Here is a 23,225-nt window from a genome sequence, read left to right as displayed (position 1 = left end):
GATTTTACCAGAACTCCATTTTAAATAAGTAGTATGGAGTTCTGATCCTACTTATTGCATCTATTAAACAATTAAAATATTTATACCGTTAATTAGTTGTTTTTTTTTATTTTTCTTTATTTTTTTTTTATTGCCATCATAAATCATTTTAAAAAGATTTGTGACATTAACATACAAATAGATAACATATAAACATTATATGAATGCAAACATACACAAAAAGACAAAAACAAACCCATAGGAAAACATATCCCATAAAACATGTATAAGTAAAAAAGCAAAACAATCTATTTATATATTTATATAAATAAATTAAGAGTCCCGGGCCCTGTCCTCAGTTCTAATGACTGTTTTAAAAAGGACTTTAAGCCTTCTACTTCTTTTGAGGTTGATGGGCAAAGAAGATATTTAATTTTCTCATTTTCTTGCCAGGACATAAAATCTGGCATATGTTCAACTACATTTCCTAAAAAGTAATCTTTAATAGATCACGGTAGTAAAAAGACATTTCTGTCTCGAAAACATATAAATATATAAACAGATAAATATGTATATCCATCCACTGACCAGTATAACCTGGAATAGAAGTTCCCTTATGATTATTTTTTATTTACATATTTTTCTGCCAACAATGGAAAGCTTTTGTAGGAATGTCACGTGTATAACTAATATATATTTTCCTGATCTAATCCCATATTGAAGGGTCAGGATGGGGGTCCTTCAATTTTGTATTCTTTATTTTCAAGCCTTTTATCACTGTTATTTATAAATTTTGCCCATTTTCTCTATACACTTTACATTAGAGCACATTATTATTCTTCATTTATTGGCCCATTTTTCTCAATTTTTTATTTGTTTGGCCCCTTTTTTGTAGTATTTGCCTTTTATTCTCCAAATCTGCAAACCCTATCCAGACCCTCATATTAGGGAAATCACGTGATCATGGTTTAACTGACGGAACAACGAAACGCTATCCAATATATAGCTAGTGCTATTATCTTGAAATGTTTTACGCCATATGCCGGTAAGTAAAATTTTAAACTTCTAAAAAATAAACGCGATACACTACATATTTTGAAACAGTTATTTGCTGAAATCTCATTTTTGATTACCGTCGAGAACATTCTATTTCTGTACGATAATGTAAAGTGAAATGACGCAATTGACAGCAAATATCAAATAAAAAGACTTGAAAGATGGTTTTAAATGATGGCCTATATTTCGAGTAATGACATGCAGAGTTCAGGTGACGAGATCAAATAGCTTAAGATTACCTTTATAGATATCATTTGGTTATTTTGTCTTTAGCTTGCTATCACGTTGACTTATAACACACCTCTCCTTTCATTCATGCATATCAATTATGCAACTTCTTACTGCGAGTCATAATTTTTGTGTATGTTTGTTCTTGCGTTTTTCATTGCTCCCTAGTATACCAATACAGTTTTATTAAGATACTCCTTTGTTCCATCGAATTTCGAAAATGGTGTTATTCAATCTCGAACACAAACAGTTTTTGAAATGTATACATGATCTAAAACATTTCAATAACCGGCATAAGTGATGACAGTAGATTTTGCTACAATCATATAACAATTGTATCTGGTAAAGCCATCTTAAAAGTTAGTTTTGTTTTTGTATTTTAGTCACTTTGGATTAAAACAGAAAGGTAATGTGCTAATATATCCACCATATCTTTATTCGTTTCAGTTTCCTCTTTGCCTTCCTATGTTGTGGTGCAGGCGACGGCACGACAAAAATAGACGATGAGAGAAGATATAAGAACGTATGGTTGTGTGTCTGCTTTTAATATTTTACGACGGGTACCACAATAACATATTTATTTCCTACGTGTATAAAAATTGGATGCATGCCATTGGTTGTGCTAATCTATCAATGTCAATGACTTGACTTTATAATATACAAGGGAACCAATGCATAACTTTAACTGTATTGGGCAACATTAAGGGAAAAACGAACATAATTATAACACACGAAAATCATTAGATAAAAAGAACAAAAGTTATTAACCGAGTTTGAATAAAAGAACAACTATCCAATGTCTCCCACATATTATCTTTCCAGGGGCAATAACTCTAAAAACTTTTTTTTTTGTTTTTTTTTATCTTTTAAAAATTTCTTTAAGTCATATGATACTTTCCATTCAATAAAAAAAGGTTAAAAATGTTTTATATACTTGAATGACTAAGTTTTACAATCAATAAAAGCGTGTGCATATACTTTCTTATAAAAAAATCCGTAATGGTATCAAAATCGTCAGAAATGTACTGCTATTGAATTATTGTTTTTCTGTACTCTTATTCATGCACCGAAACCTTTTCCGTATGCAGTGACCCTTACCATGACACCTTTCGTTAGACCTTCGACAGTCGCACAGCGTAAGTGCGAGAGAAAACCCGTGATGAAAGAAAAAGGTAAAGAAACGTGACCAGAAGTTAGTATTAACCGATTCTGAAATTTAAAAGTATTAGTACACCACTTATTTCGAAAAATATAAAGTTGTGTAAACAGTTAATTTATAATTATGACCATATCAATGATAACCCATGTTAACACAGAAGTGCTAACTACTGGTCTTATGAATGGCGATGTATACATCTGGACTGGGTTGACCAAACGTCGAGCTAAAGACGCACTCCCAAAAAAATAGTAGGCACAATAAACGCCATTATTTGACCCCTGAAATTGCAAATAGCAATAAAACATTTAAAATTATGTAAGGTCTACTGATTAATGAATCGGGTGGTATGATATAGACACTAAAGTTCAGTAAAAATCAGATTTGATGTCAGTATGACGTCATAAATGTGTTGACTGTTGCAATCGCTTTTATTTGTTACGCGGAAAGCCTTACACAAAGAGATATTTTACCTACATACACATCTTTGTATAAAACTGTTTGCAGCAAAATATCTCAATGGGTAAAATTTAGACTCGTATGTAAATATACGAGACAATATTTTAGCAGGTAATGCAGTCTCTTATGCCTTGCAAGAAGTTTGAAGTTTTAAGTAAATACATGAAACACAATTCAAAAAATACAAAAGGCATATCTGACAGACTTGCCAATGTGTCTTTTGCACATCTGAATTCTCTTGTAACAACCTTCATTCTGTATTAAAGAAATTTGCTCTAAAATACTGGTATCATATACGTCACCCCATGACGAAGTATGCTTTGAAAACCACGTAAAGGAAATAACATACTGCTAAAGTATGAACAATACAAAAACTCATAATTAAAGTGCAAAGCTACACGACAAATATGTTACACATGAACAATCAATACACACTTATCACTGAACTAGTATATATATTTGTTTAGGGGCCAGCTGAAGGACGCCTCCGGGTGCGGGAATTTCTCGCTGCATTGAAGACCTGTTGGTGACCTTCTGCTGTTGTCTGTTCTATGGTCGGGTTGTTGTCTCTTTGACACATTCCCCATTTCCATTCTCAATTTTACACTTAATATGTATATCTACAAATATATACTAGTATAACACGCAACATAATATCAAAAAGAAAAACAACCCCTCAGTCCTATCAATCTCATCTTATTAATGATAAAAAAAGTGGGAGGACTAATTAAATAAAAAATTACCAAGTAATTTAGTACCGATCGCTTTGGCGCTGTCGTGCTGAATGACAGAAACCTCCGTTTCGGCGGGAAACTGACCGTACGATAGGTACGACACCTATAAATCATGAAAAAGACAAAGCCCAGACGAATTTAAAACAACTGTCATATTCCTGACTTTGTACAGGCATTACCTGATGTAGAAAATAGTGGAATAAACCTGGTTTTGTAGCTAGCTAAAACTCTTACTTGTATGACAGTGGCAAAAAAATTCCATTATATTGACAACAATGTGCGAACAAAACAAACAGACATAATAGGTATGTCAAAAATTGGGGTACAGCAGTCAACATTATGTTATTATCTTAATAACTATAAAAACAAACAACAATGTCAACAAAGAAAACAGAATAGCATATAGACAATGCACATAAGCCAAAATGAAAGACAAGAATACAAAAAATGACCATAGCATAATAGCACAATGGCGGGTTTTATAAATACACAGCCGCGCCAAAAGGATATTACCAAAAATGGACTAAACAGTAATTGTTAATAATATACTAAGACAGATAAAAGAACACTATAACACGTAATTAAGATGATAAACAACGTCAGTACCTAGAATCTATACTTCAATACCATCATGTATTATTTGTGAAGTTGATATGGAATATTTATCAACAAGGTCTTGGTATCTTCCGATGAACTTTTAGAAAAAGGACGAGACGTTCTTTGACATAACCCTGGGTTATTAACTTTCTGCTCAGACACTGTTGACGTTTTACAAAGCCTGAGTAGCAGCTGCAAGCGCTTGAAAACCGAATGGGTTGGGAAATGTGTATCCCATATGCAGATGAAGTTGGTATATTGATGATATAAAGGTGGGGAAAAATGAAATGAAATTATATAAATGTTGATTGATTTATTATGAGAGTTTTTGATTTTCGAATTCACGGGGTCAGACATGTGTCATCATACCTTCTTCTTTAAAAGAGGGGTCAAAGATACCAAAGGGACATTCAAACTCATAAGTCGAAAATAAACTGACAACGCCATGGCTAAAAAAGAAAAAGACAAACAGACAAACAATAGTACACAAAACACAACATAGAAAACTAAAGACTGAGCAACACGAACCCCACCATAAACTGGGGGTGATCTCAGGTGCTCCGGAAGGGTAAGCAGATCCTGCTCCACATGTGGAACCCGTCGTTATGCTCATGTTAATACAAACCCGGTAATAAGTCTAATGCGGTAGGTCACATTCGAGACAGGGTACGGGATTGTAGTTACGACTTTAGGAACATATCCGCTAGCATCTGTGAAACGGATATTCCTTAAACGGCGTTGAAAATTATTATCCGATAAAGTTTATAGTTTTGACTGCCTAGTTCAGGGGAAGAAGGAAGTTGGCTTTTCAAATCTCCTTCGTTTTTGCAATTTAAGATGTTCAATAGTTAAATGTGAACATATGAAGATAAAGATCGATCATTTAATGTCTGTGCTCCTTATTAACTACAGTGTCGTCGTTAAAAGATCCATTTACAATGGTGTCGTAATATTTATTTAGATATTGTAAATTGACATTGTCTTGGTTACTGTTTTGTCACATTCTTTTTTGTAGCTATATAGATTAATATTGGAATTTGTACATGTAATTCTGATCTATTTTTAAATCCTTGTAATATAGTTATCCCGTATCATTTTCGACTTCCTTGTAAAAAGGTAGTTGTTGGATATTAAAGAATCAAATCGTAAGTATCATAAATACAAATATTTTTTATTATATATCATAAATGTTGAGGAGAGAACAAATTTTTTGAATTGATTGTATATTAGCGCATTAATCACTGTACCTGCAGTTCCTCTAATACGGCTACAATTTAACTAGTTGTACATGTAATATTGCACGAGAGGATTTAAAGAGCTAGTGACGCTCACTTGAGGCTATGCGCATCTTTATCAATGACCACTTTCAAACATTGTAGACTAGAATTTAAATCCTTACTAAGATTTCTTTTTTCTTGATCTTCTGTTATTGAAATGTTTTTGCATATGTTTTATTTCTATCTACTGTAGTTTTTGCAAAAACCACAAACATCGGTAAAACTCGTTTTTCAAGGGCAATTACTCCTGGTAGAAGTGAACTGGTAATTTCTGCGTTCTTGAACTATTTGCAGATCTTGTTTTGCTGATAATTGTTTGCTGTTTACAATTTCCATTTCATTTTTTATGTTCGAAGTTTTTCTCTTTCTATTTTAGTTTGTCAAGATAATAGGCAAAGACACAACAAAATTGGTGAAATCATCATTTAAGAGCACTAAGTCCTATAAGAAGACATCTGACGATTTCGGTCTTGTTGATAATTTTTTTCTCTATCTGATTACAGTTTTCAAAATAACAGGCGAAAATTACTAAAAAGGTAAAAAAATCACTATTCAAGGAAGTTACTAATATAAAATGTCATCTGACAAAAAGATAGCAGGTAGAATTTGATATTCGGAACATTTTCGATTTCGATACTAATTGGCCATGTAGTTTTAGAGGAGAATATCTTTGTAAAAGTTCACGAACAACGAAAAACATGTGTTTCGTGTTTTGTCGATATGGACCCAAGGCTGACTCTCCGTTAACAGACACAATTAGATCCCTAGTTAATTATAGTAGGTACATTTTATAATTTTAAATTCGAAACATTTTTTGTCTATGTCAGGTTGTCCCTAGGTGTCAGACCACCAATTAAAAATCACTATCTGTTCAACCAAATTTTGCAATTTTCACAGCTTTCTAAATATTTTACCTTAAGTTTAACTTCATAGAAACCAGGTATATCCTGAATCGTACAGGTATCACCTTTCTACATGCTAATTTTCAACATACCTTTAAAATCTTATAAGAAAGAAAAGACCTCCCAAACTGAGGTACTAAAAATAACCCCTGGTTTTCTGGAAATCTTAAATTAGTATACTATGGAGCGCATTAGTCCTCAATGTTTAATGCAAACTCATGGACAAGTAAATTTTGACTCAAAATGGTCTTAATATATTTCTCTTTCACCAAAAGTTTCATTTCTGCAAATTTGTTGGTTAGTTTAAGTAAACAATGACTTCTAGTGGACTATTTTTTGTCCGAGTAGGCCTACTTTTACAAACGTTCTAAATTGGAGGGAGTAATTGATGGTCTGACACCTCTATCTGTAATGATTTTCCAAACAAAATACATAACATCCATTTTACCCCTATGTTCCATTTTTAGCTTGTCGGCAATGTCGGTTAGCCGGTAATATCACCGGTATATTTTTATACTCCAATGAAAATTGTGGGTAAGTTTGATTCCAATTGACCCTGTAGTTTCAGAGAAAAAATTAAAAAAATTGTAAAATTTAAAAATTTAACGAACAACGACGCTAAACGACGATGACGAACAACAAACAACGGCGACTACGACGATATCGACGAGCGAGTAATGACAAAGACGGTCGTCAAGTAATGGCAATATCTAACAATTCGTAAAGGGTTCCGCGGACCCAGTGTCTCGCCTTCGATTGCTGCTGTCAGTGTAAAGGTGTAATATTGACTTTAAAAAGTGAGTCCATTTATCAGTATAGTACAGAAATTAAAAACGTTTTTTTTTAAATTTCTTTAGATGCTATTTCTTGGTATTGAAGATTAGCTTATGTCCAAATTTCATAAAAATCGATGAAGGTTTACAAATTTATCATGTCAAAAAAATTTAATCCAAGACTATCTGATAATGTTAACTGTAAAAAACTAAGTGCAACTATCATAAAAAAAATGAAAATAAAAAAATATATTTTCAAAAGTTTGCTCCAGACATTATCTCTTAATCATTAAAGAGCTACTGCCAAAGTTTCATAAAACTCTATGAAGGTTTGACAAAGTAATAAATGTGTAACAAACTTTAACCCCAGACTGTATCTAATTGTTAACTGTAAAAAAACTAAGTCTATCTATCAGTAAAACACGGAAAAATGAAAATAAATATTTCCAAAATTTGGCTCTGGATACTATATTTTGGCCATAAACAAGCTTCTCCAAATTTTATAAATTTCCTTGAAGCTTTGACAAAGTTATTGATGACTGAAAAACTTTAACCTTAGACTGAGCTTGAGTATTAACTGTAAAATCTTAAGTCAATTTATCAGTAAAATACGGAAAAATGAAAATAAATATTTGCAAAATTTTGCTCTGGATATTGTCTTTTAGTCATAACAAGCTTCTGTCCAAATCTTGTAAAATTCCATGAAGGTTTGACAAAGATATTGATGACTGAAAAACTTTAACCTCAGAAAAAATCTGAAGTTAACTGTAAAAAAAACTAAGTCCATTTATTAGTAAAATACGGGAAAATGAAAATAAATATTTGCAAAATTTTGCTCTGGATGCTGTCTTTTGCTCCTAACAAGCTTCTGTCCGATTTTATAAAATTCCATGAAGGTTTGACAAAGTTATTGATGACTGAAAAACTTTAATCTCAGAAAAAATCTAAAGTTAACTGTAAAAAAAAACTAAGTCCATTTATTAGTAAAATACGGAAAAATGAAAATAAATATTTTCAAAATTTTGCCCTAGATACTGTATTTTGGTCATAAATAAACCTTCTGTCCCAATTTCATAAAATTCCATGTAGGTTTGACAAAGCAATTGATGTCCAAAAAAAATGTTGACCACAAACTGAACCTAAATGTTGACGCCGTCGATGCCGACGGCATACACGGAATCTAGGATCGCTATGTCTTGCTTTCGCAAAATAAATTTCACAGGCTCGACAAAAAGGCGAGGTGAGTTAAACGGTATATCTGTTTCGTATTTTTCCTATGTCTTCTCGAGGATAACTATCTGTTCACAGACAAAATTAGCTCACTGGTTAATTGATTCGTTTTTATAATGGGGTTAATTGCACCGTCGTCTTACCTTATCTTGTACATATTTTTTGATTATCAAGCTTGAAGAAAAAGATTTGATATAAAATTTGAATTGTTACAACAAGTCAATATCCCCATCAAACCCCAAAAACTTATAACATGCATCTAAAAGTCGATTAGCATATGGTCATTAGGGAAGAATAATATTCAATAAATCATAAAGAAACATTCTACTCCAGTGGCGGACTAGATTTTCTTCTAAACAAATACATATATTTCTTCATAGATTGTAACTTATTTTTAGTTCACATGGGCTTACTAGTAATTGTAAACTTGTGCCATCACTTGGCATACGTCATGGAATTTGGTATCCTATAGAGATGACCTTTAGATTCAATGAAAGAAAAACAATATGACAGACAGCAACCAACGACAACCACTGGGCACCAGGCTCATGACAAGGAAACGTCATATTAAGACGGTCGCCTGATTAGATATGTTTCTGCGCTACCAACTCCTCCTCACTTACAGTTACATCACAACAGAAGAACAAACTATAAAAATCACTTAGAAAGGGTTTGGATCTTCAGATCGGAACGAAACAAGAAAAAACTAACGAAAAGATAAAAAGAAAAAAGACACAAAGTACCAATCTAGGTATACACTCCTAGTTACTGAAATCTTTAGTTCAAAGCCAATTACATCTTCTCAATAAATCATGTTTTCACGGACTATTTCAATCAGTACACATTCAACGGCTTATGTGAAAAGACATTTTAAACTGTCTGAGAAAACCATGACCTTGTCAAATGAAAAAAACTAGAGGCTCCAAAGAGCTTTTGTCTCTCACCTTCATCTTCAGCAATGACCACTTTTTGGAAAAAACATCAAGAAAGGGCAATAATTCTTTTGCGAGTTAACTGACAATTTCAGTCATGTTGACCTATGTGTTGATCTTGTCCTGTTGCTCATTTTTGCTTTAAAGTTTCTATCTACATTTGTATCTATTATACTTTTCAAGATGATAGGCAAAAAACTAAAAACAATTGTAAAAATCATCTTAAAAGGGCAATAACTCCATTAAAAAGTCGATTAGAGATTGAAGCCATGATGGCTTATTTGGAGATCTTGTCTTGCTGATCATTCTTGCTATTTAAGGTTTAGGTATAAGTTATAATTTTCAAAATAATAGGCAAAAATGCCCCAAAAAAATGATAAAATTTAACAATTAACATTTCTGCCAATGTCAGATTTTCATTTCTTATATCGTTTTTCAAAATAATAGACAAAACTTGCATATTAACCATATGTTCCATTTTTAGCCATGTCGCCTATCTTTGTTAACAAGTGTGGTCATCGGACACACTTTTAAAACTAGATACCCAAATGATGATTGTGGCCAAGTTTGGTTAAATTTGATCCATGTTTTAGAAGTAAAGATTTTTGTAAAAGTTAACGGACGACGGACGACAACATATGAAGGACGTCAAGTGATTAGAAAAGGTTGCTTGGCCTTATTTTGAACAGATTGGGACAGCCAAACGTCCTAACCAAAAACCTTTCGTCCTGTAAAAGAATTAGTAAATGTTTTTATATTTACCTTATTACATGTTTATTTGCATGTATTTCGTTTTGTCTTTAACACCCAATCTACCATAAAACCATGGAAAACAGTCCACATAGGGGGTAATCCGATTTGATCGAACCTTAGTGCGCTAAAACAACATTTTGAAAGAAATCATTAGAAAAAAACATTTCATCTGGTTCCCAACCCTGTAAGTTAAGAGATGCTGTAATGTACCCCGAAAATAGCCAATTTCTTCACCTTTTTTTATGAATTAGGAAAGCGATGAGCTTAAGGTTGATTTTTACTGAAAGAACATGTGTTGGAATTGAAATTGCACATCAGTACACAAATTAACAAGAAACACTTTGTGAATTATTCCAAGGGGGGAAAATCAGGTAAAAAATCATTTCAGAAAATTATAAAAAAGTATATCCATATTCAGCTCTTGTTTCATTAGAAATATAAACATGCCTCCAATTGTTTTTTTTAAGTGAAAAAGTTAATACTGCATTTTAGCAAATACAATCTGTGAGCTCTTGTTTTATTACTTTCTTGAATTCTCATAAAAAATGCCTAAATTTTGCAATTTGTCTCAATGAACTTAAAATATCAATCTGTACATAACTTTTGAAAAAAGAGAATATTACAATTACAATATCGTATGTCATGAATATTGATTGTCTATGGTACACAAAAAAAAGTATAAAAAAAATACCGAACCCAAAAAGGGGAAGTCCATATAAACTGACAAAATCAAACGCTATTCATCATTGGAACCAGTGAAAAACAACTGCCATATTCCTGACTTGTTACAGGTATTTCCCGAAGAAAATGGTGGATTAAACCTAGCTTTAAAGCTAGCTAAACTTCCCACTTGTATGATAGTAATTTATAGTTCCGTTACATTGACAAAATTGGGTGAGCAACCCACACAGACATAATAGATTAATGTGACCATAATTAGGATCCAGCAGCCACAACTGTGTAAACATACATCACAGACGTAATACACAACTGACTAAAAAATTTAAACCAACATACAAATCCGTCTAACAAAGACGCCAACAGAAAAAGGTGTAGAAGAGTGTAAATTTGACAATGACGTCAACTAAAAACGTTTCTGTCGTTGATAGTACATACCGTATATGTATACACTTGCTCGATAAGGTGAAAATTAAGTAGATATAAAAACAAGGGTAAACAAAACAGAAACAACACTGTATCCTTTGTGTCCGAATCGCATCTCCGGACCCGACTGCAATAAGAATTCCAAAATTTAAAAAGGAAAAAAAAATAATGGTGGGATGCATAAATACCGAGTCACGTCAAAATTCATACGCCAAAAAGAAACATAATAGCACGAAGACAAATAACGCGGAAACTAAAGTTAAATAAAAAGATACACAACTTCAGCACCTAGAATCTTTAACTAAAAACCATCTTGTATTATTTGTGAAGTACAAACTATTAGGTCTTGCTAATTTACGTTGAGTTTTTTGAGAAAAATGACGAGACGTTCTTTGACAAAATCCTGGCTCATTATAAAAATAAGGAGATGTGGTATGATTGTCAATGAGACAACTACCTACCAAAGTTCAAATGAAGTGGATGTAAGTAATCAACCGCACGGCCTTCAACAATGAGAAAATCCATACCGTATAGTCGGCTATAAAAAGCCCCGATATGAAAAATATGAAACAATTCAAATCAGAAAACTATCGGCTTTATTTATAATAAAACAATTAACGAAAAACAAATATGACAGACATGAACCAACGACAACCTCTGAACTACGGGCTCCTGACTTGGGACAGGCACATAAAGAATGTCGTGGGTTTGAACATGTTTGTGAGCGCTCAACCCTCCCCCTAACCTGGAACAGTGATGTAGCATCACAGCATAAGAACAAACTATAAAAATCAGTTGAAAAAGGCTTAACTCATAAGATCGATACAAAGCAGAAAAATATCAAACAAAAACACACACACACATTAATTGTTTGCTCAGGCAAAAGGGGATAATGCAGTAAAAATGCATTTTCAAAACTCTTTACAAAGTATCTATTTATTTGAATTAAGTATTTTGCTCTTGATACATTAAAACTATTTCTATCAAAAAAATTTTCAGACAAAAAAATTTGGTTTGTTCTTACAAATCTGCTTAAAAATGTCAAAATCAATCTGTATATAGTTTCGACATGTATTTATTAAAGAGCATTAATAATTTAAAAAAGTGAACATGATATACAATTTACAGTAGCCAGAAGTATTGATTTTTATTTGACCAAAGGGGATAATCTAAAGAAAACAATATAATAGATCCAATTATTAGAATAGACTTCAAAAATAATTTGACGCTGCATGTCATATTTTTACTAGAGATAACTCACCAGAACTAAAAAAAAATTCTTTCTCTTGTTTTTGTATTTGTTTTCGTGCAATAATTATGTATCGATTTTTGTGTGACTTTTCTGAATAGTAAAAGTTCAATGTTTTTTGTTTAATTTTAATTTTAAGTTTTTACTTAGTTAAGCTTGGTGAACAAGACAAAGCAAAATGGTATAGAGTGAACATGTTCCTACTATATAATTGAAAATGATTTCAGAGACTGTATTTTAATAGTTAGGCTATCTCTTCCATTATACAAAAATCGGGTGTATACACATAAAGTTGGCATGATTTTTTAGACTTTCAACATGTAGTAAAACTTAGATTGCAACTGCCTGACTAAAATGTACAAAACATGCTGGATCATGTGGACCAAACACTGAAGAAAATAACCTTACCACAAAACTGTGATGCAACATATGCATGTCATAATACTTCAAAATATTTCTGTCATTGACAAACATATTAGACAGAATAAGAAGCAATAATTTCACGTAATAATATCCGCAACTGTTCTTGACGTTCAATGTATTCAATGTTTGACAGTTTTTCAATTAGGTCTGAATCATGGACTGCATGTGCTTTTTTTTATCAATTTTTTTCCCACTTTAACAAATTTTTCACCAATTCGTGATGATAACCATTCGTTTGATGTAAAAATTAAACAGGTATCATGCAGGAAGTCTTTCTTTCTTCCGACTCTCAGAAATCATAAGGAACTATTTTTTTCAAGTTTTTTCTCCTTGCTCAAAAATAACACATGAGTACTCTTTCAATTAAAAAAAAATCTATGGCATTTTCCAAACCAAGCCTTCAATTATTAAATCTTCATGGTTTTCTTAGATCACTTGGGAAACATACAAGCTGACTTTTACATGTACAATGTTTGATGGAGACTTTCAAAATATATTCAGAAATTATTGCAACATGGAAAAAAGTACAGGGTTTAAGTGTCCCCCGCTTCCAAAGTTTTGAACAGGACTCATTTTCAACCTGACTAAGAGGTCTGCATAAAGCTTTTGCATAACTTTTATCCAAATCCGATAAAGATTCAAGGTGCTAGAGCGTTTACAATTCGACCGTATGATTGAACCGACAGACGAACTAACAGCATTTATGTACTCCAACGCGATGCGTAAGGGTACAAAAAAAACCAACCAGATATGGGATAAATTTCAAGGAGTAAACATTTCATATCAGAAGTTGACCAAACATATTCATCTGGGGGTCGCCACACAATCTTTTTCTAAATGTGGAGGGCGGGTTATATCTCCAAGGGATAAAACCTATGGTGAACTTGAAACGTCTCAGAAAGGCAATTAAAAATGGGTTAGGGATGGGGTTCTAAACCATTTTTGAGATAAATAACAAATTTATTATTTGAGGGAGCGAGACATGATTCCAGGAGACAAACCCTTAGCTGCACTGAAAATATTTTGACTTGGCAACAAATAATATATATGGTTTAAGAGTGGACATTTTAAATTAAATATTTGACATTGACCTTGTAGGTCAAAGGTCAAAGTCATCGTCTTTGGTAAGCGACACATCATATATTATGTCAATTATCAAAAGTCCATGTCAAGGGAAGGAGAAGTTGGGTTTCAGACACGAAAATGTAAAGAAAAATATCAAGTATTTAACCTTGAGCTCAAAGGTCAAGGGTATTTGACGGTCATGATGAGTGTGCGACAGACCGTCTTATTGTAATACATCTGTATGCCAAATATCATAAGCCAGTTTCAAAAGATAAACAAAATTCGTTTTTGAATACAAGGATTATTGAGAAAAATACGTGAAAATCACACCTTTTAATTCCGTTGTCATGGTAACTGTATAAGAAAGCCCAGCATAAAAATCTGTAGCACATATGTAAATCTTTATAAATATAAACAATACATTAAAATAAATCAACGTACCTTAATAGATTTTCTTGTCTTTTTGTTGATCTTTTCAACAAGTATCCAAAAAAATGCCAAAAAATGCACTGTTCAGACCTGTAATCCCTAAAATATAGGGATATTAAAACTATCATATCTGTCAAGCTTCGAAAGCCGAATAATGCATGTTGTAAAAATCAATTATAATACCAGCTGAGCGTAAGCATATCTAGCATATTCAGATCAACAGAAATGTGACATTTTAGTCGACATTTTTGGAAACTTTAATGAAACGCGCGTCTCACAGACTCTGGCTTACCAAATTTCAATCCCGGTAGCTATGATGAGTTTATTTGTCTTATAGATGGATCTGCAAAGTCGAAAAATAGTATCAGAAAAAATTTTCAAGGTAGTATTTCTTATCTATTGACTATCATAACAAAATTCCATTACATCTAGTTGACATGTCATGCGGACCCACATAATAAACATTTTCTATGGATCTATCTTAGATTGGTTGTTGAATGAAAATTTACCATTTATCCGAATGGAACTTTATGATGCTAATTTAAAAACAAGATTAGAAAAATGCAAGTAGTTTGCCCTCATGAAATATAGATGTAAACTAAGTTCAGCCAAAATATAAATGACGATGTTAACATCTGGAGTGGGTGAGCCATAAAACCAGGTTCAACCCACCATTTTTTCGTAAAATGTCCTGTACCAAGTCAGGAATATGGCAGTTGTTATCAAATAGTTCGTTTCTAAGTATGTTGGTGTATGTTTTTGTTGCACTTCAGTGTTCCTGTTGTTCCTTTGTTTTCATCTTATAGTTGATGTGTTTCCCTCGGTTTTAGTTTGTAACCCGGATTTGTTTTCTCTCAATCCATTTGTGACTTTTGATCACCGGTATACTACTGTTGCCTTTATTGAACAAACGTCAATTAACAATAACAGACGATTATCAAATGTAAGTGTTAATCAAAACATGATTTAATTCAATAAATCCAATCATTAACTTTTAAAAGAAGAAGGTTTAATAAACACAATTATCTGACCCCTGAAATCATTTATTTTTTATGTTCTTCTGTTAAATGAATAGAGTGGTATAATATTGACACTTCACTTCAGGAAAAGTCAGTTATGAAGACATTTCATATTTGACATGCATGGTCGTTTTACGCATAGTAACGCAAAAAGATATTTTATCCATATTACCATCTTTGTATGAGACCTTTAGTAGCAAAGATTTTTTTGGTTAAAACGTTCCCTTATAATTAAATATAAGAGACAAGAATAGGTTATTTTGGCAGGTCATGCAGTTTTGCATGACTTACAAGAACTTTGAAGCACTAAAGCAAATACTTTAAACACAATTCAAATGTACAAATACTGATATCTGAAAGACCAATATCTTGTACACATCTGAAGGATGTTTTTGATAAGTTAAGTTTGAAAATTTTTGAAGAACGATGTGAGTAATTATCTCATTGATTTTTTAGTGCATTTTAACTTTCCGTATTCGGGAATTATCTTACATTTTTATACTATTATTTTTTCGGGCGGGGGACGGAAAGATTGCCTTATTAGAATCTTCTTCCTTTTACTATTTGAGAAGTTCAAGTTAGAAAATTAAACATATGAAGATAAAGATCGATTATTTAGGCTTCTGTGCTTCTTGTCGACTACTGCGTCGTTTAAAGATTCTTTTACAAAAGGTTTCGTAATTTATTATATGAGGGAGCGAGGCATGACTCCAAGAGACAAACCGTTAGCTGCATTGAAAAGGTCTTGACTAGGCAAGGAAGAATACATAAAGTTTAAAGTGAACATATAAAAGTTAAACATTTGATCTTCTGTCGAATTGTTTATTGGTGTATTCATGCTTTTCTTCGACAGTAATCCACATGTGCTATCACGTGTGTAGCAGTATCCCTTCAGGAGACCTTATATCACCCCCGGTTTTTTGTGGGGTTCGTGTTGCTCCGTCTTTAGTTTTATATGTTGTGTTTTCTATATTTTTGTTTGTCTTTTGATCTTTTTCTTTTTTTGCTATGGCATTGCCAGTTTATTTTAGACTTATGAGTTTGAGTTTGATTGTAAATGTTTTGTCACATGCTTAATTGTAGTTCTAGTTTTTGACAATAAATATTTAATTTGAGATGTAACGCCCTAAAACAAATACGTTAAACACTATTAAAAAAATATTCATACTCATAACTGACAGACGGTCCGAGTACACAGTTATCGTCCTTTGATTTTCGTTGTCCACGAATAAAGTCCCTAGTGTGGACAGTGTGTTGCTTGCCAATTTTTTTAGTACCCCTTCCAAATGTATTCCTTCATGTTTTATGCCTCAAATAGCAAGTAGGGGGATGAAATTACACTGTAAAAAAATTTGGGTCATGAATTGTAAAGTTAAGTAGTGATTTGGTCCAGCTGAAAAAGGTTAAAAATTAGCACTTCGGAAGCTGTCAAAAGATTTCAAGACCCCCTTAACATAGAATTGTCCATATTTTGAGTTAGAGCCGATGAAGTTTTCTATAATTTTGATATGATTTGTCCCAAAAGTAGTACAACACACTGTAAAAATATTATTGAGAAAGCGCAGGTGGGATTTTTTTTATTTTCATTTATTGTCTAAAAGAAATGCACTACGAAATAACTGTGTACTCGGACCTAAGAGGCGAAATCAGTAAATATAGAATCTGTACTTTGGCAACTTCCCTGAATGATTTAATGGTGTCAATTTGTCAAATAGCATGAAACTAAAGGATTTAAACTTTTATTTGATAGAAATTCTGCAAAAATTATCCATTTTGGCATTATATGGTCAAAATAAGCATTTCAAAGCTTTTTCAATTTTGATGCATAAGTGGCATTCTGACTTTCTATGTGACAGGTTTTCCTGTGTCAATATTTGTGTTTCTATGCTTTAACCCAGTTGTATTACTCATTTGTGAACTCTGAATCTACAGAAAATAAGATTATCTCAGACAATATGTGCAAAATGTGTCGTATAAATGACCCTCGTGTAACGGCCTGTTTGGATCAAGTTAAATGTGAGGACCTAGGTACATAAAAGTTGAAGTCCATAATAAAGATTTCACTAAATTTGTATTAAAAGCACTTCACAATGTCTTTTGTACCTGTTTCATTTCACATAGTATCTTTCTTTTCTTATGTTAAATAGCAAGTGGTTCAAATATAAGCCTGCTGAGGCTAAAATTGCATGCAAGTTTTTCACTAAAAAGTGAAAAATCTTTGTATCAGACCATACTGTCTGCAAAAAAAGTTGAATGCAAGAGTCCTTTTATGCTCAGATTTATTGTATCATGTAACCTGAGTATAGAAATTATAAAAAAGACACAAATTTTTATTTCCTATAGCTTCAGTATGCATTTTTAAATGTAAATATGTGCTACGGCCTAAATTGACCCTAAATTATTTTCAGTCTTACTTGGCTTAAGACCCTTTTATACTAATATGGTATGCTATTTGTAATTTTTCTTTCCATTTAAAGTACATTTAATACATATGTAAGGATTATTTATAACCAAAAAACTCCACAAATTTAAAATTGCTGGAAAATAATACATCTTCATGTAAGGCCCCCCTTCATTGGAAAACCTCCATTTTTTGGCACAGGCTCATATAAATTTGACTTTTAAATAATTGTGATAAGTCTGATAAATCAAATGAGTATTCTATTGCTTTAAATAGATAATATGTCATATATTAAGGCCTTTAAAATGTAATTTTTTGCAATATTTTGATTTTTAAAGCCCCAAATGTTGATAGTTGAAATTTTTCAATTTAAACGTCAAAATTTAACACGCGAAGTTGAATATAGAATTTATCATATTGTCTATAATATATATCCTATTGCCATGAAACTTTGTCAGCAGTCTCATAATTTATTAAGCTTTAGTCATAACAAGTTTTATTAAGATTGGTCAAATTTTTCTATCCTATTAGGTCCGAGTACACAGTTATCGTCCTTTGATTTTCGTTGTCCACGAATAAAGTCCCTAGTGTGGACAGTGTGTTGCTTGCCAATTTTTTTAGTACCCCTTCCAAATGTATTCCTTCATGTTTTATGCCTCAAATAGCAAGTAGGGGGATGAAATTACACTGTAAAAAAATTTGGGTCATGAATTGTAAAGTTAAGTAGTGATTTGGTCCAGCTGAAAAAGGTTAAAAATTAGCACTTCGGAAGCTGTCAAAAGATTTCAAGACCCCCTTAACATAGAATTGTCCATATTTTGAGTTAGAGCCGATGAAGTTTTCTATAATTTTGATATGATTTGTCCCAAAAGTAGTACAACACACTGTAAAAATATTATTGAGAAAGCGCAGGTGGGATTTTTTTTATTTTCATTTATTGTCTAAAAGAAATGCACTACGAAATAACTGTGTACTCGGACCAGACGGATGTCTTGCGCAAAATATAAAGGATGTTTTTGAAAGATTTATCATGATACGTTTTGATTTTCAAATTCAAGGGGCCAGACAAGTGCAATTCTCATATCGTCCCACTTAAACAAAGTTGAAGGTTATTATCAGATGAATTTTATAGTACATTTTGGTTGTCTAAATCTGAGAGAGGAAAGGGAGTTGCATAAACATATAAAAAAGTAAAATCACAAAAAAACACTCCGAGGAAAATTCAAAAAGGAAATTCCCAAATCAAATGGCAAAATCAAAAGCTCAAACACATCAAACGAATGGATAACAACTGTCATATTTCTGACTTGGTACAGGCATTTTCTTATGTAGAAAATGGTGGATTGAACCTGGTTTTATAGCTAGCTAAACCTCTCACTTGTATATCTTTCTTCCTTTTAGCAGTTTGAGAAGTTTATAGTTAAATCTGACTATATGACGATAAAGATCGATTGCTAAGGCTTCGGTGATCCTCTTCGACTACTGCGTCGCAAAAAGTTGCATTTACACAGGGTTTTGTAATTGTTGTTTTATATACTGTATATGAACCTAGTTCTTGTAAATATTTTGTCACATGCATTATTTAAGTTATAATATTATAACAATACAGACTTAAAATTAAATTTGCATATCCCATTTATTTTAATATTCTTGCAATATAGTTGATCCGTATTATTTTCAATTTTCTCTTGAAGAGGTAGTCGTTGGATATGTTAGACTATCGTGAGTATCATAAATATAACTACTAATATTTGTTATAAATTGGTTGTAAACTTTGTGGTGAGAACAAGATTTTCGAATTGTTTATTACTATATGTTTTTCTTCCGTTTGGGAATTCGACATGGTGTTAATAAAAATTGTTTGATGTCTTTTATTTTTTTCCGAGATAGACTCGAGAAAGATTTTACAGACAAAATGAGTTCCTTAGATAATTGGTTCGCTTTTAGTTAGAGTAACAGTACGGTATATTTAATCCTGGACATATTTGGTTTTGGAAAAGAATAACCAACTTAATATCTCCATTAAACCCTACAAATTATAGCATACATCTAACAGCTAATTCATATTCGGCCATCAGTGATAGATAACATCCAATAACTCAAGAAGAAACAAGATTCTACAGTAACAGACCAAGTTTTTATTTCTGAAAACTGGGATTGAGGTCTGTTGATTTTTGGGGTCATTAGGTGATTGACCAAATACACATCATCCAATTATTTGGTAAAATTTTGGTTTAGGAAAATTATCATTTGAGGTAAACGTCACATTTATGCAAATTTTAATTTGATTATCCACCAATGGTTGGGAAAGACCTGTATTAATGTTTAGTTCAATAGGTTCAGGTCAGAGCAGCTATTAATAAAACCATGGCAAACTTAGGTTTCCAAATGAAATCTTTTGATATTACGGTAATTGATCTGTAGATACCATTACAATACACCTGTGACGTAAATCTTTTGTTCAAACTCTCCATAATTTTTCAGGAATGGAGAGTTATTTACTATTGCTCATCCACTTTCATCCGGTAGGTTTGCCTTTTGGATATTTTCATACATTCATGTCCAGTGTACAAAGTAGTACCGATATTGTCGACATCGTAAAGTAGACAATGTCGACACAATATTGTACAACGTTGTCGATATCGTTTCATTCTATTGTCTACATCGTTGACATTGACGATATCGCGAAGTAGACAATGTCGACACGATGTTGTACAACGTTGTCGATATCGTTTCATACTCCTGTCTACATCGTTGACATTGACGATATCGCGAAGTAGACAATGTCGACACGATATTGTACAACGTTGTCGATGTCGTTTCATACTCTTGTCTACATCGTTGACATTGACGATATCGCGAAGTAGACAATGTCGACACGATGTAGTACAACGTTGTCGATATCGTTTCATACTCCTGTCTACATCGTTCACATTGACGATATCGCGAGGTAGACAATGTTGACACGATATTGTACAACGTTGTCGATACCGTTTCATACTCTTGTCTACATCGTTGACATTGACGATATCGCGAAGTAGACAATGTCAACACGATAGTGTACAACGTTGTCGATATCGTTTCATACTCTTGTCTACATCGTTGACATTGCCGATATCGCTAACACATTACTCGTGTTTACATTGTTAATTTTGAATACAACGATGTCGACATGGTGTTGTACTACTTTGTCGATTTCTTTTCATTATCTTGTCTCTTCATGGTTGGCATTACCGACATCGCTAAAAAGACAATGTCAAAACACTGTTTTACAACGTAATCTATAATGTCAACATCGCAAAGATGATGATGATGATGAGGAGGAGGAGGAGGATAGAGATTTGCAAACATTAAATAACTGTCCAAATAAGTTCTACTATTAAGAACATCGACACAGGCGTAATATAAATACATTATTTGAAATTGAAATTGATAAATTTCTTGTCTCTACATGGTTGGCATTGCCGACATCGCGAAAAAGACAATGTCAAAACACTATTTTACAAAAAATCTATAATGTCAACATAGCAAAGAGGATGATGATGAGGAGGAGGATAGAGATTTTTAAACAGAGGAGGAGGAGGAGGAGGAGGATAGAGATTTGCAAGCAGAGGAGGAGGAGGATAGAGATTTGCAAACATTAAAAAACTGTCCAAATAAGTTCTACTATTGAAAACATCGACACAGGCGTAATATAAATACATTATTTGAAATTGAAATTGATAAACTAAACACTTCTTTATTAAAACAAAAATCAGTACAAACATATAGACAGCAGGAAAACCGATGTAGACGATGTCGTCACGATGTTGTCAACATCACGATGTCGGCGATGTCAACGATGTAAACAGGAAAGGGGGACGATGTAGACGATGTCGTCACGATGTTGTCAACATCGCGATATCGGCGATGTCTCAATGTAGACAGCAAGAAAAACGATGTAGACGATGTCGTCACGGTGTTGCCAACATCACGATGTCGGCGATGTCAACGATGTAGACAGGAAAGGGGGACGATGTAGACGATGTCGTCATGATGTTGTCAACTTCACGATGTCGGCGATGTCAACGATGTAGACGATGTCGTCACGATGTTGTCAACATCACGATGTCGGCGATGTCAACGATGTAGACAGGAAAGGGGAACGATGTATACGATGTCGTCACGATGTTGTCAACTTCACGATGTCGGCGATGTCAACGATGTAGACAGAAAAGGGGACGATGTAGACGATATCAACGATGTAGACAACAAGTAAGACAATGTTGCGAGCAGGTATAAAATCATGAACGAAGTTGACAATATCGGCGATATCGTCACTACATCGTGCACTGGACATACCTCTTTTTATGAGCACTTTCTTAAAATTGTTCACCCATGGAAATAATTCTAAAGGAAGTAACGCGATATTGAATGGAGAAGAAAACTTACAAAAACGGCTGATACAGGGTTTAAAAAAAAAAATTGGGATCGTAGTAATACAATGAACACCAAATATCTCATTATTAATAATATCAGATTATTACATGGCATTTTTCATATCAGATGTATTATTAGCACAAGGTTCAATATCAGCCCTCGAGCCTTCGGCTCTTGAACTGATATTGAACCTTGTGCTGATAATACATCTGACATGAAAAATGACATGTTATGATCTTTTTATCATATGCTTTAACAATGGAGAAAAAATAACAGTTTAATATATTGATCCTTTTACGTGGTTCTCAAGTAGAAGTTCAAAAAGTGAAAAGTTTACGGATGTCGGTCGCCAAATGTATGAAACCATTCTATCATATGCCTCAACAGAGGAGAAAACAACAGTATAATATATTTTTATATTGACGATAAAATAAAATTCAACAAAATATAATGAACACTGTTTGGAAAAGTCAACATTTGTAAAGTAACTTTCAAAATTATGCTGGAAACTTTGAAAAATGCATTTATTGCATCATTTGTTTTTTTTTTTTGCATTTTACGTAATATACTTTCCTGTTTCATAATAATTGTTTTGCACCCTACTTTGTTATGGTCTTCACTGAAAACGTACCATTGAGGTGTATTTTCCGGAATTTGCTGAGTAACGCCGGAATGCCATGCGATAACGTTACGGACGGAAAGGCATGTGATAATAGGTGGAGGCATGTGAAATTTTTTTCATATCAGTCCGCTAAACACCATTTCAGAAAATATGGAATTCACTTAAATTAAATGCTATTATCATACTGTAAAAATTATAAGTTATTTACTCCAAGTCGTAATTCCATCGTATAATATATAGTATCGTTAAAGTTCATCAACATTATCCACAATTTGTTTTCCGATTCAAATATTGACTAAATTTCTGTCACGGAAAGTATCTTAGCGGGTAAAAACGAATATTTTCCATTGAGTGCCATTCCTCTTCTGTGCATCTACAAAATAACAAATGTGTTAACGAAGTTGAATTCTTTTGTTAT

The sequence above is a fragment of the Mytilus californianus genome, unplaced genomic scaffold, assembly GCF_021869535.1.
Source record: "Mytilus californianus isolate M0D057914Y unplaced genomic scaffold, xbMytCali1.0.p SCAF_18, whole genome shotgun sequence".
Taxonomy (NCBI): Eukaryota; Metazoa; Mollusca; class Bivalvia; order Mytilida; family Mytilidae; genus Mytilus; species Mytilus californianus.
Note: the sequence above shows the minus strand (reverse complement) of the source record.